Source organism: Dermacentor andersoni, chromosome 10 (assembly GCF_023375885.2).
Source record: "Dermacentor andersoni chromosome 10, qqDerAnde1_hic_scaffold, whole genome shotgun sequence".
NCBI classification, from domain to species: domain Eukaryota; kingdom Metazoa; phylum Arthropoda; class Arachnida; order Ixodida; family Ixodidae; genus Dermacentor; species Dermacentor andersoni.
In genome coordinates this window covers 130,982,360-131,002,933 of record NC_092823.1, presented here as the reverse complement: position 1 = coordinate 131,002,933, position 20,574 = coordinate 130,982,360, and the positions used below count along the sequence as shown (strand labels likewise).

Below are 20,574 nucleotides of genomic sequence, written 5' to 3'. Positions count from 1 at the left end.
CAATGCTACCCTCTCAAAAAGCATCGTCCCGCTGCTGCAAAAAGAACACAGAATAAGAGAACAAGACAACAAAATCCGCAATAAAGAAAATTTGAGAGTTAGTTGGCGCGCGTAAATGACTTAAGGCGCACAATATGGCTGACTTTAAGTCAAGAGCGGGCCCGCTGTGATTGCGTAAATGCCATAGGGCACGACCAGATAGTCCAGCGCACTAATACGTCGTAGTACCTTGCACGGTCCGCAAATTTCGCTGTCAGTTTCTCGCCAAGTCCACGTAGGCGTATCGGTGCCCAACGCTAAACACTGTCGCCGGGCAGGCATTCCGCGCAGCACCGTCGAGCGTATTCGTGACGGTTGTGGATTTCCTCATGGTTCATGATGCGCACGCGGGCGAGCTGTAGGGATTTTTGGGCGAGCTGGAGATAGGCGGCGACGTCGAGGTTGTCCGCGTCGGTCACGCGCGTTAAAGCGCATTCACACTAGGCCATCCCGACACCGATTTCGGTCTGCCGGCTGTCGGCGACACTGTTTTTTACCTTCGTGTGGGCGTCTCTGTCACATTGTGCCGACATCGAGCTCTCCGCCGATTTGTCGGCGTCGGTACAGTAGGACAGAGGAGCCGACGCGAAGGAAAAGAACACTGTCGCCGACACCGTCGGCAGACCGAAATCGGTGTCAGGTCGGCCTAGGGTGAGTGAGCCTTCAGCATGGCGTCTAGCGTACTCGCGGTGCTATCTTTGTAAACGAGCTCGAATGGGCGCCCTCTGAGCTGTGATGATGACGATATGACAACGCAGAGACAGGGACAGAGTGCAGGCGGTGAAAGGATTACGATAACATGACAACAAAGCAATGATGGCAATGCCACGAAGGCGATGAAATGACGACAGAATGATGACGATGGCGTGTTGGTAAGTGGAAACCGTAATGAAATATACGTACAATACAAAATGGGAAATTATGAAATATAAAAAAATATCATCAAAAATAGTAAAAGAGAACTGTCTACTCACGAGGACCTCATGAGTAAAGCAATTTTTGACACATGGCACCTATCTCCCCGTGTTATTTACATTATGTGCAGTTCGAAGACAGAAAGTCAATGTTTTAAATTCATAATTAGCATGTAGGCGTGGAATCGACACGTTCAATATGTCGGCTAAGGTATGATATAGAATTGTTTTGCTTAAGTTCGCAACATTTTGAAGGGATGTACCTTTATTTACAAAAGCTTATACCAGAACGCGTATTTATATCGTTGAATTGTTAATAATGCAGTTGCCTGCATCCACGAAGAACTAGTTGAGAACAGCATTGAAGTCATCCCTCAAGTTTACGAAGGCAGGCAAGACGAACCCGAAAAAATGCTTATAGTTGAACATGGCCACTCCCTGAACCTAAGAAAGGCTTCTGTGCTAGCTAAGAATCTTCTACTTCGAGACATAACTGAAGAAGGTGTTCACGACAAATATGTAAGTAAATTTCGCTCAAATTCACTTTTCTTTACTTGTTTTCTGCCTTTGTGTTTTAATTGAGTGCTAATCATTGACTCTGTAAGAACAACTAAATGATGTAAGCACTGAAGCGTTCATTTAAGATATTTGTAAATAAATCTAGAGCTTTTTACCATTGCTTGATTCCACTTTGACGTAGCTTAGTTCTGTCTTTCAAATAGCGTGTTGTCGTATACATTCGTGGACTTTTGTACAGTATATGCAGTTAGCTTTTTCCTTCACTCCAATCAACTAGGTACTCAGGGTTAAATGAGGGACTAACGGGCATACAGTACAGCTGAAAATGTGTAGTAGTGATAGCTCAAAGAAAACTGAGTCATTGTGACACAACTCACTCTACTGCCGCCCTGATAAACAACCAAGGTACACTAGTCTGTGAAGCTCGGTTATAAGGCTTAAGCCTCTTTTTCCATTAAAAAATAATGGCTTCCAACGAGTTCCCAGCCATATCTTAGGCCACTAAGAACGCGAGTAACGCAAGGGCCCTCGTCACGTATAATCGTTAACACGTTAATAACGCATTTTACCCCTTTAACCAACATTTTTAACTTTTTCTCCCCTTAGAACAGCATCTGTCTGCAACCAGCTGTCAAAATTTCACTAAACATCACAGGAGATCTTTTAGAGTGTGATGATGCTTCACTTGCAACTGTACTTCTGTTCATGCCATCATGTCACGTGCGCTTTCAAGATTACGTACGCTTTGTCTGGGTCGTTTCTAAAAAAAAAAATTTTTTTTAAAGCACCACCACTCCGCCCGAGCTTTAGAAAGGTCGCGAGTATTGAAAATAAATAAATAAGCAAATAAACAAATAAATAAATAAATGTTGCGGAAGATGCTATTTCGAAAAAATGTGTTATTTGACCTACACTGGGTCGTGCTATCATCTTCTGAAAAGGGCATATCCATTAGTTAAGAAGTGGTGCTTGTTGCGTTTGTTCTGTTATATTTTTATGCGCACGGCTAATCCAGTACGCTGGCTCGTGGTGATAGTCAAGAAGAAGAAACGAACTCCCGTGAGAGTAACACAGTGGTGGAGGGCGGAAAAGCAGCGGCGTAAGGCACAGTTAAAAAGACACCTCAAGTGGTGATTGCTCGTGCGCGTCACGTAACGGCGACTTATTTGTGCCACTGTCGCAGTTATCGCACTACGCACGTCAGAGTGTTTAGCGGGTATGGTACTTCGGTGCCGTTATAGTGGTACGGTGTTCGTGTGTGAATTGTGTGGCGTGTGTGCACGGGAATGAAACGATTTCATTCAGATAAACGTTTGTGGTTTTGTGTGTGTGCGTGCGTGCGTGTGTTGCAAAGAATGGCTCATGAGAAAACGCACTTCGTGAATTTTTTTTTTTCACGAAAGGTTGATGGCGCCCACTATGAAGCGAATTTATACGAAGATACAACCAAGAAAGCTTCGTTGCTCATTGAACCTCTTCCAGGAGGAGATTATCATATTGTGAGTTAGATCGTTGGCATTGACGAATTGATAAATACTTGTACGAGACAAATTGTTCAGTTGTGCCAGTTTCGCTTTATGCAACCATTTTTTTACAGGTTGGCCTACTGAATTATACTCACCGAATCGAACCTCTAGCCCGCATGGAAAGATCTGGCAGAACCGTACACAGGGTCTCGCAGCTTGCTAGCAACAATGGAGCATGCGATGCCATTGACGTAGTTGGTGAGGATCCGACTGTGATGTGGTATACGTTGCACGGGTGTTTTTTATACGTGCATAAATGAGTCGCTTCGTATGCAACCCTTGTAATCTGGAGTTGCATACCAGGCGCATTGCCACGCAAATAACACCATAGTCCATCAAAGAATGTATCTCTCTCTCTCTCCAGACCGAGTTAATACCATCTATATTATTCTACCACTAGGCGAATTCCTTAGATACTAAATGAATGGTGCTTGAAAAGAAGTAATATTTCTCGCCGAGCTAACGACAGGCCGGTCGACATGTCTAAGACGTATAGCCATATGTACGCTGATCTTATAGACGTGCCGGTGTCATGATATAATGTAAACTGAGCCTATCACAGATATGATGAAATTATTGACCTGACCGATAACCAGAGGACAAGCGTCTGAGTATAAACTGAGCCGTTACCGGAGACAGTATAATCCGCGGTCGTTTGGGTCACGTGGTTCGCGAGTCTAGGCAAGAAGTGGCGCCTTGCAGGGCCGATAGGTATTCGCGATTAGGGCTGTGCGGACAAAAACGTTAGAGGCCAAGTTAAATGCGAATCAACCAGTGGCAAAAGTGAATCGATTCGAATCAAATATCGTAAAACGTTTCGAATAATGAACTGCCCTTCTCAACAGCGGTCTTGACATCCTAACACATTTACAGTGTTAGCAAGTTTCTGTCATTAAACTTCATGTTATGAAGCATTGCTCATTAAAAGAACAAGTGGAGCATTAGGAGTAAACAAGCGGCTTTTCGCCACGTTAGGACTCATTCCTGAGTGCGAATGTTGGCGGTTTAGCCTGAACAGGCTGGCTCCCTGAGTGACACAATGTATTACACTTTAGTTGTATAAATAGCTTATAGTCGTTGTGGCCTGCGGCAACCGAGAAGCCGTACTCCAGAAAACGACAGTGGCCGGTGCAGAACAAGGAATCAGCCTTTATTGTTTTGGACGCGCTTTTTTATAGGCAGCGGTTGCTTATCCGCTGCTGATATCAGTGCCCGTGATGACGAAGTGGCACGGCATGCACTTCACCTTACGTCATCAGAATAGTAGCAACAGATTATTTCGTGAACAAAACTGCAGGAAGTGACTAAGCCCAGAGGACATGGGGGCTACCAGATCCTTTTTGAAGGCTTTTTCAAGACATCTAATTTTTTGTTTTGTCTAGGAGGCCGGCTTTATGAGGAGGCCTACCCTGGCACAGGTGCGTAACGAGGAAACCTATTCTTAGGAAACACAAAGCAAAAGGAAAAAGGAACTATCGAAAACTGTTGCTTTTATTACAGAAGCCAGAACTATGTCTGAAGGCTTTGCTATAGAATTGTACCTCATGACTGACTACGTGCACACAAGGCCATTTGGAAAACGAGATAAACAGAGAGTTCAGTATGCAGCAGCACTCATTCACTCGGCAAGTATTGATGCGTCATTACGCGGAATTGATAGAGAGGTGCGCTTGAGATGTTTGCCCGAAAGAGAGAGAGAAAGAGAGAGCAAGGAGAGGAAACGGTGGGAGAGGTTGACTAGACGAGCGTCCGTTTTGCTACCCTGCGCCGGCGATAAGGCAAAAGATAGGTTTACTTCGATCGGCTTCTGTTTTTTTTGTTACAAACCGAAGAAAGGAGGCAAACTGTGTTACACCACCAAACACCCAGCCTTCCCGTAAAAAAAAAAAAAGAAAGAAAGAGAGAAAGAAATCAATCCGAATAGGTCTCTTGCAGCGGTGCTGCTTGCATCAATTCAAAAATAAATTTATTGACTGCAGTGCAGCGTACAAGACCCCCCATGCAAGGCAAAGTGCATAAACTACGAACGAGAGCTGAAAATAAATGAAACAGCAAGTGAAAAACACGCAGGCAAGCCATTAATTCTTGACGGCTAATGGTGCACTGCGCAAGCAAAGGACAGAAATAACACGAAGGGAACGAGGGCACGGTGCCGCCTTCCTGTCTTGCGTCCTCGTTACCCTCGTGTTTGTTCTGTCAATTGTTCGCGTAGTGCACTACTCGGCCTCATGACTGACCTGTTACAACTTGCCCGATTTACAACCCCGTTACGACGAACCAAATTAAAACTAAAGCTCTTAATTACAATGTCATGAAGACACTTCTTAAAACGGTGTAGAGTGTAGTTTTTATGTGCGAGTTGTGTATTTTAAGTGCGAGTTTTTATATACCGTACCACGTCTGTGGTCTGTACGGTTGACGATATGTGTATCGAAAGCTGTAGGCAACGTGCACGACTATGTACTTTTGTACAAACACTGTTTTCTCTTTATTACATAAAAATATTGTACGAATAATTAGCTTCGTTTTATATGTATGACGTACGTCCAACTGGTACTGTTTGAATACATGTCTACCACTCTTACTAGAACTTATGTCTTCAACTGCATGTAGCACCCGTTGCTGCAGACTATAAATGAGCCAATGGTTAGTAGCAGCATAAGTGGTTTCAAAAACTAATACGTGATACTGCATGCAAGAGTAAGCGAGGGTGTAATGTAGCTGCATTTTTACTAAAGACGATGTGGAATTTTTGAACTTGTTCATTATAACTGCCGAATATGCTATTTTTGTGCGTAAATAATAAATGTGTTGAAACCACAATCAATGTTCGCCGAGAACTACTAAAATATCATTGCATTTTCTTGAACGAGCGAAGAGTCGAAATGAAAGGCTGAAACTGCCATTAGCAGATTTGTTCTTGGGTATGAATTTAACAGATTCTTTTTTTTTTTGCGACACTGATTCTGCCTCATCCTCAACAAGAACACTAAAAAATATACTTCCGAGTTTTATGTGCCAAAACAAAAATCTAATTATAAGGCACGCAATAGTGTTTGACTGCGGATTAATCTAGTTCACATGTGGTTCTTTAACATCCCCCTAAATCTACGTACATGAGCATTTTCTGGCAATCAGCATTCTTAGCATTAGCAATAGATAAGCATTCTTCATGCACTTTCCTCTGTCCATCCGTCGGTCCGTCTGTTATTTTTTCTCACTTTATTATGTCATTATGCCATAAGGTAATTTCCTTGCGCAGGTAAGTCTTCGAATGCAGCAGCTTGATCCTCCTGGCAGCATAATTATAACGGCAATTCAAGCATCATTTACCGTAAGTAAAAAAAAAAAATCTGGCTCTCCCATATTTGAGAGTAGACGTAAGCATGAAATGGCTGCGGGCAAAGCAGATTAGTTGGAGAGGATACTACAGCCACAATCCTAAAATGGGTCTGGTACACGTTCGCAACGGCAAACTGCACCACCCCACATCACCCCACAGTGCAACACGCCATACCGTGTATTGACCAATATGAACGCAATAGTTTCCTGTCACAGACAGAACCCCATTGCAAGTCTCGTCGCCGTAAAACAGCCATTCGCGAAGTGCCTGACGCTGCCGGCGCGCCGGACGCGCCGTGGAACTCACGGACCGCTGGCGTTGAAAAGAGCACTAAGCGACAAAAAATGGCAATCAAGTGCATAATGCACCGTATCGGCCTTTTGAACGACGCAATTGGAAATGACTAATAAAACTTCGGCGTACTAGAAATTGCAGCTTGAGTGATAATGTGAACAAAAATTAGGGAAAACTCGGAAGCAATATTTTTTGTAACTTGTTTGGGAAGTAACTAGCGTATGTAATGTGGTCGTGTCTGGTTGCCCGGATGATCTTGCTTTGTTCTCGCAACTTGCCCTGACGATGTCGTTTGAGTGCCCAGAGAACGGCTGTGGCGTTTGGCTCAGGGTCACTTGAAGGTCATCGACGACGGGAGCTAAAAACATTTCATGCAAAAAACGGGGGGAGGTGGGGCATACTCCGCATCTGAGCAAATTTTTATTTTCAGATGAGGGAACCGTACGTGCAGTTGCTTGCAAAAGACCTCGTCGGCTCGAATACAACAAAGTTGTTACAACAGCATATTCAGACTAGCCAAGCAATGCTGCAGTCGGACATGGTGTTTATGCTGACGGGGTAAGTGGATACTTTTTACTGCACCTCGCATAACATAGTCTGACAGCGCGTGCAGCCTGGAAGCTGAAGTTGGGCTGCCGCTGCCGCAGAAGCATTACGGCGTCCTTGCGCATGTATAAAAACATGTGCAAAGCCTAATGTTCAAGTGTGCTTGGCAGACTATCACGTTCGTCGCTTTTCGGAAAATTACGAGTCATTATCTTTCAGCATATTTGACATTTTCTGCGAGCTGCGTGCCCTCATTTATACGGCGTCATTGTTTGACAAATCGCTTCGGCTATATCTAACCACATACCTTTAGCTTGCCGTAGCCTGGCATACAACTTGACCAGCTCCTTTTTTGCCTGAAATCTGACATAAGATGTAAAAAAATATGCACTGAATAAATTGTGTGACAATTTAAAACAAAGAAACGGGATTTTCTTTTCACGTTTGCAGGCGAGATATGATTAGCGTCGTTAATGGCAACAAAAGTTCTACATTGGCAGGTAAGCATGACTTGAACCCAATAAATAGAATAAGATAATTCTAGCCAGCTGCTCTTAGTCTGTCGTTATAGGTGATCACTGGTCAAACATGTAATTCCCTTCGGGTAGCATCAGGTGCTCCACAAGGTTTTGTTCTTTGTCCTCTTCTTCTGCTAATTTGTATCAACAACTTAGCGCTGGATTTATCATGTTCAATTTGTATATTCGCGGACAATTGTGTAATCTACCTTACTGTCAGTGATGTTTCTGACCACTTCACCCTTCAAGCAGATCTTAATCATGTACACAAATAGAGCGAACATTTGAAATCTAGAGGTTGACGAAAAGTCGTCTGGTCGGGATTGCTCATAGTCAAGGGTAAAATGGACGCCGACTAAAATCATTAAAAGAAAAGGAAAGCAAGTCGTTTCGGTTCCCATACGGCTCCTATAGCTGGACCCCCTATGAGAGCCGAAACGTCTTGGTTTCTTTTCTTTTTTAATGTTTTTGGTCAGCGTCCCCCTTTTACCCTTGACTAAGAGTGAGCATTTGTAACTTGCCGACACAGTCCTCTTATATGTTGTATTCAATTGCTAACGTGCACAGGAAACTAGTAAGCTCGTTTAAATATCTCAGTATTATCTTCTCTAATGACTTGTCTTGGTCTGCACACGTTAATACCTTCATTTCATCAGCTAACCAAATGCTTGTGTTCCAACAAGGTCATTTACTGCATGCACCACCACTCGTAAAAGGACCCTGAACGCGCATCTACCATTTGGGATCTAGACCAAACATAAGTAACAACACACTTCAGTCAGTTTAGAATCGTGCCGCCAGATTCACCGCAAGATAAATCAAGATTCATAATATAAGTGTTACGTCATATAAAGCAAGGTTTAACCTCCTATCTCTTTCCCATCGCCACCGCATTACTTGCCTGGCACCGTTCCATAATATTTACTAACCATCACTTCATGGCGCGCCTCAGATCTCAGCCCCATCGCGCATACCTAAACACATGGATCATGACTTTCAAATTGTCCGCCCATGTACGTGGCCATGCGGCGACATTTCCAGCAAAATTTGATTCATACCGATGAGACTGACGCTCTGAAATCTTGAGTTATGAAAATTATTCATCGCTACTTTTATTTATTTCTATATGCTCCTCAGTGGGTAAAATGTACGCTTCACAACGTTTCTATCAAGCATTGATAACATGAGTGAAGTCATCTTCTTCCAGCTTCTTATAAGTCACCTCCAATGTTTTAACTACGCCTGGTTCTATGTAGTGTTGCATGTCAAGGGAATGTCCTATTTTAGTGTTCCCTGCAGCATCACAACAATCACCTCACCCGTTTTACAGTTCATATGCGGGACTCTCCGACTCCTTTATGCACCTCAGTGTAAAAAGGGATAATAATTTGACAGCATACAGCGTTCAACACACGAACCCTCTCGAGTGGAGCTAGCTTAGCAGGACTCTTTGAGGAATTGTAAGACATTTCGTGGGATATTATTGGCCTCAGTGAGGTTAGAAGAACTCGTGAGACTTATACGGTGCTGATTAACGGCCACGTACTCTGCTACAGAGGGCTGCCAGATAAGAGACAATGCGGGTATATATGATTTTTAATCCATAAGGACATTGTGGGCAACGTTGATGAATTGCACATTGCAGGATGCAGAATTGTTAGGTAGGGTAAAGGGCAGTGATCATAGGTTAGGGATGTCTAGGATTTCCCTTAATATGAAGAGAGAAAGCGTAAAATTAGCGGAGAACAGGCCAACCTAGACGCAGTAAGGTTAAAAGCAGACCAATTCAGGCTGGTGCTTTCAAAGAAATATGCAGCTTTAGAACAGAGATGAAGATGACGTATAGGTAATGAATGAAACCGTAACTAGGCTGATTTCAGAAGCAGCAATTGAAGTGGGAGGTAAGACACCAAGGCAACCATTAGGTAAGCTCTCCCAAGTAACAAAGGAACAAAGAAACGACAAAGCATGAAAGTGCCCAGCTCAAGAGACCAGATATAATTGGCGGAACTGTCAAAACTAATCAATAAGGAGAAAATAAGGGATGTTCGAAATTATAACGTCAGACAGACTGAAGAATCACTAAAAAATGGACGCAGCCTGAAAACAGTGAGAAGGAAACTAGGCATTGGACAAACCAAGATGTATGCGCTGAAATATAGACAGGGTAATATCATCAGCAATCTCAAAGATGTAGTAAAAGCAGCCGAAGATTTCTACACTGACTTGTACAGTACCCGTGGCATCCACACTACCTTCATTTGAAGTAGTAATGAACAGGATACAGATGCTCCTTTTATAACTAGCGATAAAGTTAGAAAGTCCTTGGAAGATATCACCCGGGGAAAAGCAACAGAAAAAGGTGAAATAAAAGTCGATTTTCTCAAAGGAGGAGATATTACAGTTGAAAAGCTTGCGGCCCTTTATATGCAATGCTTCACAACATCAAGTGTACCAGAGAACTGGAAGAATGTCAACATTGTACTAATCCACACGACGGGAGATGCTAAAGAACTAAAAAATGATCGGCCCATTAGCTTGCTTTCAGTATTGTATAAAACATTCACCAAGATAATTTTCAGTAGAATAAGGGCAACACTTTAGTCAACCACGAGAACAGGCTGGTTTCAGGATGGGATATTCTACAATAGACCACATCCATGCCATCAGTCAGGTGATTGAGAAATCTGCAGAGTACAATCAACCTTTCTATATAGCTTTCACAGATTACGGAAATGCATTTGATTCGGTAGGGGTACCAGCAGTCATAGAGGCATTACGTAATCAAGTAGCACAGGAGACATACGTGAGCATATTTTACCTTTATTAATCTTGGGAAATATCTACAAAGATTCCATAGCTACTTTCGTTCTCCACAAGTAGAAATTTACCTATTGAGAAAGGAGTCAGGAAAGGCGACACAATCTCTCCAATGCTATTCACGGCATGCTTGGAAGAAGTATTCAAGCTGGTAAATTGGTAAGGCTTATGAGTGAGGATCAACGGCGAATATCTGACCAACGTTCAGTTGGCAGGTGACATTGTCCTGTTCAGCAACACTGGGGACTAATCACAACAAATGATCGAGGAGCTTATAGCCTGGCAAAGGAGAAAGAGTTCAGGATCGCCAGTCAGCCACTAGAGTATGTAAAGGGAGCACGTTTACCTAGGCCAAATAATCACAGAGAATCCGGACCATGAAAAGGAAATTCACAGAAGAATAACAATGGGTTGGATTGCATACGGCAGAGATCGTAAGCTCCAGAATGGGAGCTTACAGTTATCATTGCAAATGAAAGTATGCAATCAGTGCATTTTGCCGGTGCTGACATACGGTGCGGAGTCTTGGAGACTGACAAAGAAGCTTGATAACAAGTTAAGGACCGCGCAAAGAGCGATGGAACGAAAAATGTTGGGCATAACGTTAAGAGACAGGAACAGAGCGCTGTGAATCAGAGAAAACGGCGATAGCCGATATTCTAATTCACATTAAGATAATTAAATGGAGCTGAGCAGGTCATGTAATGCGTAGGATCGATAACGGGTGGACCAGTGGGGTTAAGAATGGGCTCAAGAGAAGGGAAGGAAGGCAAAAACTAGGTGGGTCACCGAAATTAGGAAATATGCGGGCGAAACTTGGAATCAGTTGGTGCAGGACAAGGGTAATTAGAGATCGCATGGAGAGGCATTCGTCCTGCAGCACACATAATAACAGGCTAATGATGGTGTAGTTAAGACATTATAGGCGATGTTGACGTAGGTGTCAAAAAATAAGTTGGTTATTGTTACGTAGGCCGGGAAGAAACGGCGGGACGCGTGCATTTCCCTTACGGGGACTATATAGAAAGATAAAGGTGCTAAAGAATAATTTTCATTACTAGATTTCAGAGTTCTGTCTCAATTTATTGACCAGCCCTCATAATATCGTCATGTTGTGCCGTAAAAGGCTGGTACAACACAAGAAAGCACAACAGGTCTAGTACATACGTATGCAATTGGATATTGATACCCATAATAACTTGTATTATATTATATTGTAACATATGGAAATACTGAGGTGATACACAAGGAAAGCACATCATTAAAGTTTCATAACTTTTAAGCTTCAATGGAATATTAATTTGAACGTGGTTCGATTGGTTGATTATATTGCTGATATTATTGAAAATGTTAAATTAGTTATTGGATCATTCATCGTGAACTCGTCGGGGGTCCATATTTTGCTTATTGCTCTCTTCATTTGAAGCACCCGGCATTTTACAAGCTCTTCTTATAATTTTCGGTGCTGTGTCCTAGGTAAAAAAAGGGGTGTTGCACTTGTGAACAAAATTTACCCGAAAATGTGGTGAGAAAATGTATTTATGCAAGAGAAGTACTTCCACCGCCAGGCCCTTAGATTGGTCGACAAAGAAGAAAAGAAATAAAAACGAAGAAAAAGGCGTCATTCTTCTACCGGGTAGTTAGTCCTGCGGGACTGATTTCTAGCCATGTATCGCTAATTCCTTGCCTCAAAAGGAGGCTACAAGTTCATTGGAAGTTGGAGTCTTGTAGTTATAGGTGGACCAGCGAAGAGAGATACTAGTGCGACAAGTTTGACCAGGGGCTTTGACTTACTTTGCCAAATAATTCCTCGACTAACGTATGACGGTGCTTCAGGAACGTGTTTCCATGTCTATGCGCAGGTTTGGCATACACGGGTTACGCGTGCAGGAGTCACAAGGTCGGACTCGCAGAAGACAAGCCGGGAGCGTTTTCGGGAGTGCAGTACGTCGCTCACGAGATCGGTCATCTGTGAGTCACTCCGGAATTAATTATAATCGCATAGTATAAAAGACATGCTTCAAACGACCAAGTCAATTAAAACAGGCTTCGTGGTTTTCTGCACGGACTGCAGTAGAGCAGACACCTTGGCCGATCGCTGTAGCATGGCTTAAATTTGTGAGGACTTGCGCTGAGACGAAGGACACAGAAAAAAGCGATACACATAATGCACTGCACGAAACATCGATTATTCTATATGGAACGTAGCTGCATGTATTTAAATTTCGTACATTTTGAAAGGGAGAGAACAATATATTTAAGTGATGGCTCTAGGCATACTTGGGCATGCGATTAAAATGAAAGGGAGCTAAGTTCGGCTGGCTATGGAAGCTCCGCAAGCTAAGCTCCATGGAGAGTTGAGTGTGTATCTGACGTTAGGGCGTGGTGGACCCGGTCCTTAAACGGTGTCACCTCCTTGGCCCGTTGCACATTCCGGAATGTCTTGGGTCCTTCACATTGCTACAGGAGGCGATGGACCTTCCTCTAGCGTGCACAATGGTTCGCTTGCGGAGGTGATTGCGAATGGGGGAAGTTCCACTTGGCGTATTAGATATATGGAACTACGGTTCATTAATATGACCTGGTATCTATCCATATATATATATATGTATATATATATATATATATATATATATATATATATATATATATATATATATATATATATATATATATATATATATATATATATATATATATATATTCCAGAGGGAGGTAACACATAAAGTAGATGCGCGCACCATGACATACACATTACAGCACAAAGGTTAGCAAAATTATTAAACCCCTAAAGAATTAAGAATACACAAACCTGCTGTTAGCATACAGGGAATATTACAGTAGACAGTAGTATCTCATTAATCTAACAAAGTCTAAAACGAATCGGTCGATCTTTCTTCGACCACTGAAAATTGCAGCATTCTGGTGCAGTCTCTTCCGCTACCGCATTGTTTTCGAGAAAAAAGACATTCTGAACCACTCTGTGTGAAAAAATATTTGGCAAGAATTATCAGATATCAATAGATACAGGTATGCGGAAAGGTGTTCAACATATTCCCCTTCCACACATATCTTCCACACATCTGTACCTATATATGGTTAACCTCCCTGCCTTTCCCCTTTCCTCTCTCTCTGTACCTATATACGCAACACTGTCACGCACATTTCTATGAAACCACGTATATTAAGAACACTTTGTCCTGAAAAATTGATGGTATTGATAAAATGCCGAAATGTTTTGGTAAATGGTATACACAGCCAGTTAGCGAGTAGTTTCACCTTGGAAAAAAAAAATCTATCCGCGATTGTGAGCTGCTTGTTGTGAAGGTTGAGAAAATAAACCCAGTGCACAAATACGGTGATATTCTCCCCCTCGAATTTCTTGGCCTATCTCACTAACCTGCAGCTGCAGGGAACATCTCTAGCGTATTGTTCTTAAATTCTTTAGAAAGTTTGTTTAGAGCAATGGTATACTTCATCCAGTTCTAGATGAATTCCGGAGCTGTTTGTCTACGTGTGCAATTTCCGGAGACGCTGCATGATCATGCTCAAAGTAAAAATGAACAGTCCCAGAGTGGCGGAATATTTATGGATTCATCAAAGGCATTTGACTATGCTTCCCGTGAAAAATAATCTTATGCTGGCTTCAGCATGAACCACCGGTAGCTGAATGGATTGGTAGTTATATGTCTGAGCTTTAGCAGGTGATGCAATGCGCTAATCGTATTTCTGATATTCTGAACCAAGACACAAATTCTACTAATTAGCAAGAATTGAATAATTAACGTCTTAATTACCTACTTTGCTACGGTGAGTTTTCTAGGCGTACCCCCTTCGAATAAATTTCCAGGATGACCCAAGTTCGGAGGTGTGCGCCATGAAACTCACCGCGAACTTGCATTGTTCCACTTTTATTTTTAACAAAATGATCTTTCATGCGCTCAAGCGCAAAAGTAGCAGGAACGTCCCTGTGTTTCGTCCCATACTTTGGGAAATAATATATCGAAACTGCAGGTGTCACCCGTTAAATTCATTTCAAGTGGATACGTCTTGGAAACTCACCCGCTGCAGTTCACCAATTGCAATACGTGCCTAAATTAATTATTTAAGAAAATGAGAGAATTTTTGTGAGTTTGTTGAATATCTTTTTCAATTTCTCGTGATAGTAATGTCCGCCTCTTCGAGTAATCCAGCTAAAGGGCAACGCTATCTGCCACAGACGATTTCTAAATATTCCACAAAACTTAAAAGTGATCACGCTGAATACTGGTCGCGTGCATACATTAAAGTTTCAGTTGGTAGATGGTTGCGCATCGTCTGTGGTTGTGCAGAGAGATCGCGAACGTATTTTAACTCACCCGGTTCTCGTTACCAGTGTTTACATTTGAAGATAAGTAGTAGAATGGTCTATAGGACGCCCAACTCGGGCTTGAACAAATTTTCCTCCCATATAGGCTAGGTTCACCACACGACGGGCATGGCAGTTCGATGAAGTGCAGCGCCACGAACGGTTACTTGATGAGCCCAACTGCGGGAGGAGCACGCTCCTTCTCGTTTTCAAAGTGCAGCAAGGATGCAATTAGTACGTTTCTGCGGTAAGTGAACTCAGAGCCGTTTCGGTATACCGCCTGCTTTCTTTTTAGTCCGAGCAGATCTTTTTAGCAATTAACCGTGCTAGTGCCGTCGGCGCCTCTTGTCGTTTGTTGCTCCAAGAGAAAGCACTTATCTGAAGGAGAAATCCAAGTGTCTAGGCAGCTTATTCAAAAAAGACATTATTTAAATAATTCACTTATTCACTTTATGGCAGGTGTTGTAACTTGGAAATCGAAGGGTTCTGGATAGAGCAGCACAACGCGGATGCTAGAAGAAACGAACGAACGTAGACAAGCGCTGTCAGCAAGGATTTATTTCCGATCCCGTACTAACAGAAGTGCGCGCGCGCACGCGCGCGCACACACACACAAACACACACACACACACACACACACACGCACGCGCGCACACACACACACACACACACACACACACACACACACACACACACACACACACACACACGCACGCACGCACGCACACAGACAGACAGACAGACAGACAGACAGACAGACAGACAGACAGACAGACAGACAGACAGACAGACAGACAGACAGACAGACAGACAGACAGACAGACAGACACAGGCGCACAGCGATATCAACCTCGATGTACGTACATGAGGGCATGAAAACTTCTTCCCTCATTGGGTTAGTGGTTTTACATGAGGTACTTAGCTGATTTAGAGCTGAAAAAGCCGGTGTGTGGCAAGAAACGCAAAGGTCAGTTTGTCGAATGCTATGCAGGGGTGGTCTATCGTATCCCGCTGTTTTGCGGTACATAGGCCAAATCGGAAGATGCATCAATGAGCGCTTAAGAGAGCACAGAAACAAGGTACACTGTGTATCAGGTGTCGGTTTTCTTGCGTTTTGTTGCAAAACGTGTACATGTCGCCCTCTTTTAATGGACACCGCTATTACAGACAGGGATAAATAAGTCCTAGTGTGCAAGAATAATTATACAAACTGCGTAAATCTTCTCGGCCGCTGACCAATGCATCAGCAAGCCGTCACCATCATGGCCGCGAGAGAACTGGATTATTTTCGCATGCCATGAAAGCTTACCGCATTTGCAATGTATCATTTAGGTTTCCTTGGTGTTTTCTTGGCGTACCGGTTTTATATTGTTTTTATGCCGTCATGTATGTATCTTCGAGGTTGATATCGCTGTGCATGTGATTTTTTGAGTGTGTGTTTAAGTACGACCAATCCTGGAAATACGATATCGTTGTCTATAGTAAGGGCTTCTTTTCATCGGTTCGTTTCTTCTTGTGACCGTGTTTTGCTGCACTATCCAGGCACCATCCAATGACGACCGACCAACGAGACCGTATCGCCACCCTCGCGGCAAATCGAGGCTGAGCAGAAATGATTTCACGTCTGCTCAGCAGAAATTGCAAATCTCTGTAGCATCACTTTCGGCATATTCGTTCTTAAAATGTGCTACACATTGCCGCTCCAGGTTAGAGTTTCCTAACAGTGTCCCTTTTGAAGCGCCGGACAATCTTAACTGGAACGTCAGTGCATTTTACAGCAGACCATGGAGACGCTTGATATCTCGAAAGTGGTGGAAGTCTCAAGATAAGCGGCCTTCAGTTTTGCAATTGAAAGATGTGTCTTAAAGGAAACAAATCAGCGATTAGTGAAACTTTTTTGATTAGCCACCTGGACATTGCTATTTTCGACGCATGCCTGCTGTTTCGATTAACATACTTCAACCAACACCGTCTACTATTGTCTGAACAGGGGAAACACAGAAAAAGAAACAAAACAGCATGTTCCGTTGTTTAAGACATCTTGCAAGCGAAAAAAAGCTCTTTCAATATAAATTTTTGCGAAGGACAAATTTATTGTTTGCCCTTCGTTTCGAATGTTATTATGAATTTGGAACTTCTACTCTGGAGGTCGTCCAACACATAACGTAGCCTCGCTTTTTAACTATACACAGATTAAGTGGTTCTGCGTGCCTGAAAACTAATACAAATCCTGAAGTCGTTGTACTGCCTAGCAACAATATTAAACTGCCGGGAGAGCTGTTGAACGGAGCAGAATTCTGCAAGAAGTATTTCTCTACATATAAGAACGTCGCCTACATTAAGGTAAGGCATACTATTTGCCTCGATAGTCATTTCGTCGTTGCGGCATGCGTAGCACAACCTTTCTTAGATTAACCGCTTCGAGCACGTACGTTTCTCTTTTTTAAATATTAAGACATTTTCTCTTTTGCCTACAGCGTGATTCTGACCTTCGTAGATGCAGGTTACGGTGTCAATTGGGGCCCCGAAGTCAGACGTTCAAAGACGCACTCGACGGGACTCCTTGCGACAGTACTCGCCCGGAAATGGTAACAAGCTCTTTTTACAGCCAAGCTGTGCGTAGCTACCCTCCTGCGGTCGGCGGTGTCCGCCCGTCTACGTGTCGCGTCGACACGAAAAAAGTTTCGTCTCCAGTTTCTCTTGAATGCTCTGTAGCTCTCAATATAATGCAGGTATCTTGAAAAAAATAATGCTGACATTGGCCGCTAAGACGAGTTTCACTACGGCGAGTTTAATTTACTCGTCACAATTAGTTCACAGCGAAGTTGTAAACGTTACAGAATTCCTATCTGCTATCAATACATGGCCATCTGCGGACGGAGTATGGTAACAGAAAATGGCTTTACTCGTGTTTCATCGAAATTATCCCGAAACGATCAATCATACTTAAATTGGCCGGTAAGACGGCTCTAACATTACGCCGAGTTTCATCTACTTTTCATAAGTACGTAGTTCACAGGGAAGTTGTAAATATTGTAGAATTCCCGCCTGCCATGCGGCGATACTTGCACATGTCACTACTTCATAAAAGAATAAGAATAAATCACTCCACAGTCGAAAGATGTATTCGTTGTCTGTGTCCTTCAACAACAACAACAACAACAACAACAACAACAACAACAACAACAACAACAACAACAACAACAACAACAACAACAACAACAACAACAACAACAACAACAACAACAACAACAACAACAACAACAACAACAACAACAACAACAACAACAACAACAACAACAACAACAACAACAACAACAACAACAACAACAACAACAACAACAACAACAACAACAACAACAACAACAACAACAACAACGACGACGACGACGACAACAACAACGACAACGACAACAACAACAATAATAATAATAATAATAATAATAATAATAATAGTAATAATAATAATAATAATAATAATACCTAGGTATACGTAGATGCGTCGAATGAGGCAAAACACACCACAGCTTCGCTGCTCGTTATTCTTCACAGAGTGGAAGGGCTAATGATTTTTTTTAGTTTAATCATATGCACTGTCAGAGTAGTTCAAGAAAAAAATTGAAAGCTAGCTCTTTAGCAAGTGCGATATCCTGAACTGCTACTTTTATCTTTACTTAGCAGCATCATAATAATCTCAGCTGCCGTCTAAACTTCACTACATCAAAAACAAGGGCACCTCGCACTTTCTCGCCAAAAAAACCCTATACTACGCTGGCTTCGCCCACCCAAGTCCGGCCTATTTCCTAGGCTCATCTATCTGAGATTCAATATCTGTTGCTAGTGGCAGTGTGTCTATGCATTCTTCAAAACCCTGTTCTTTTACTAAACCGGCAGTCATCTTTCCTACATGCGGACACACGTTCAAAATGATCTATCTCGTTTAATCTTAGCTGCAATACAGAAAACCCCAAGGAGTTCCCTGTTCCATTTTCTCCGCATATTTTTAAATCACTACACCTTTAAATTTGATTTTCACTGCGTTTCGCGCTGTCCTCGGTATCCCAATGAAGTGCCACATCCTTGCCTTCCAAACACACAAATTCAAAAGCGGGGACGTTGGGCTGTTTGCTCGTCTTGGCGACAAAAGAGCGAGAGAAGCGAAGTCCGAGACAGACACAATATGAGCGAATAATACCAACTGCCTTTGTTTATAGCGTCATGCGATAGATGGGTTCCGTAGAATTAGAATAAGTTCCACGGAAGTTATTAATCGGAACTTGTTTACGTGGAACCTACATGTAGCCTATTTTTTGCGCGACGCGATAAACAAAACCAGTTTTCAGCTCTTGAGTGTTGTCTGTCTTAGTCTCAATTTGTTTCCGCACTAACACAAAAGGTTAAGGGAAAATAAGACATCCACCTAATCGTAGCAATTGCTACAAAGGAAAACCATACGTGTTCCTCGAAAGGAAAGCCTCACAATTGAAGAAAAATTCGTCCTGGTCCAGGACTCGAACCCGGGACCACCGCCTTTCCGGGGCAGCCACTCTACCATCTGAGTTAACCACACAGCTAGCAAATAGCAGGGCGAAGTCGAATATGTCAACAACTCGAAGCAAAGGCAAGGGTTTCACGTAATAGTTCTGCGGAAACCTGCAGAACTACTACGAGAATTGCTATGATTAGGTGGATGTCTCATTTTCCCTTAATCGATTCTCTCCACCTTGCGGGTTTCCGCAGAACTATTACGTGTAACACAAAAGGGGTATATTTTTTTGCCAGTGTCCAAAGAAGCTAAAAAGAACTTGCCGTGTTGTTCATGCATAAATACTTATTGAACAGAAAGAAGAAAAAGCGACACATAGGCCATAATCATAGACGTTTGTATAGCTTTGTCATGGTTGCTTTAGTTGCTTTTCTTGCGTTTGTGCTTTGTATTTTGCATGCTTGTCTACCCCTCTCTCCGTTCGGCACACTTATACATTACGACCAAAAGTAATAAATTGTAAATTTTGCTGTACACTCTGTGCCATCTAGTTTGCTTGACAGTGGACGCTTGTCCGTTCCTGGCGTTTTCCCTGTCCTATGCGCTGTGACTTGTTTTATCTATACTGCGCACTAACCAGCCCCACGTTAGCTCTGTTTCTATTTTCACATTTTCAGAAATGCAAGGAAGGTGCCTGCAAGCAATGGTGATAGATGACTGCCTCAAGTGGAGTAATTGTGGTGCTATAGTAAAGGTCCACACCCTGTCTGGTCATCAAAACATATTAAGGATATACTGGTTAACGGAAATATACAAAAGTTGACCTTTCTCCTTATAGGCACGGAGTTGAGCAGTACGGTGAAAATAAGGACGCTAATCAGCGCTGTAGTAAAAGAGCTACGCAGGAAACTGTTCATTTATTTTGTAACGACCTCGCAACAAAAAAAATAAAAAAAAGCAACTAAATGTCGAAGATAATAGGAACAAGACACTCTAATAAAAGTTATTGCTACAATAAATGCTGTTGCAATTTTCACTTTCTAGATTGTTTCTTTATTTCTTTCTTTCGCTGAAGCAATAACTTCCTTGTGTCCGTTATAGCCTTTTGGCACATGGAGTTTGCTGACGTCACTGCGGTGCATTCACTCGCAATGTTGAGCTGAGAAGGAAGTAGGGTGCCTTCTCTAGTAGCCTGAATATTTGTCAGATGTTTATGTTTAC

The 20,574-nt window shown here is 42.6% G+C and overlaps 1 long non-coding RNA gene across 1 annotated transcript; it reads left to right on the top strand.

Annotated features, from left to right (window-relative positions):
• Positions 1-17,064: 17,064 nt before the first annotated feature.
• LOC140213608 (uncharacterized) lies at positions 17,065-20,574 on the top strand. The gene is made up of 3 exons (XR_011890515.1): positions 17,065-17,210; positions 17,345-17,455; positions 20,031-20,574. It is a non-coding gene; the product is annotated as an uncharacterized lncRNA (long non-coding RNA).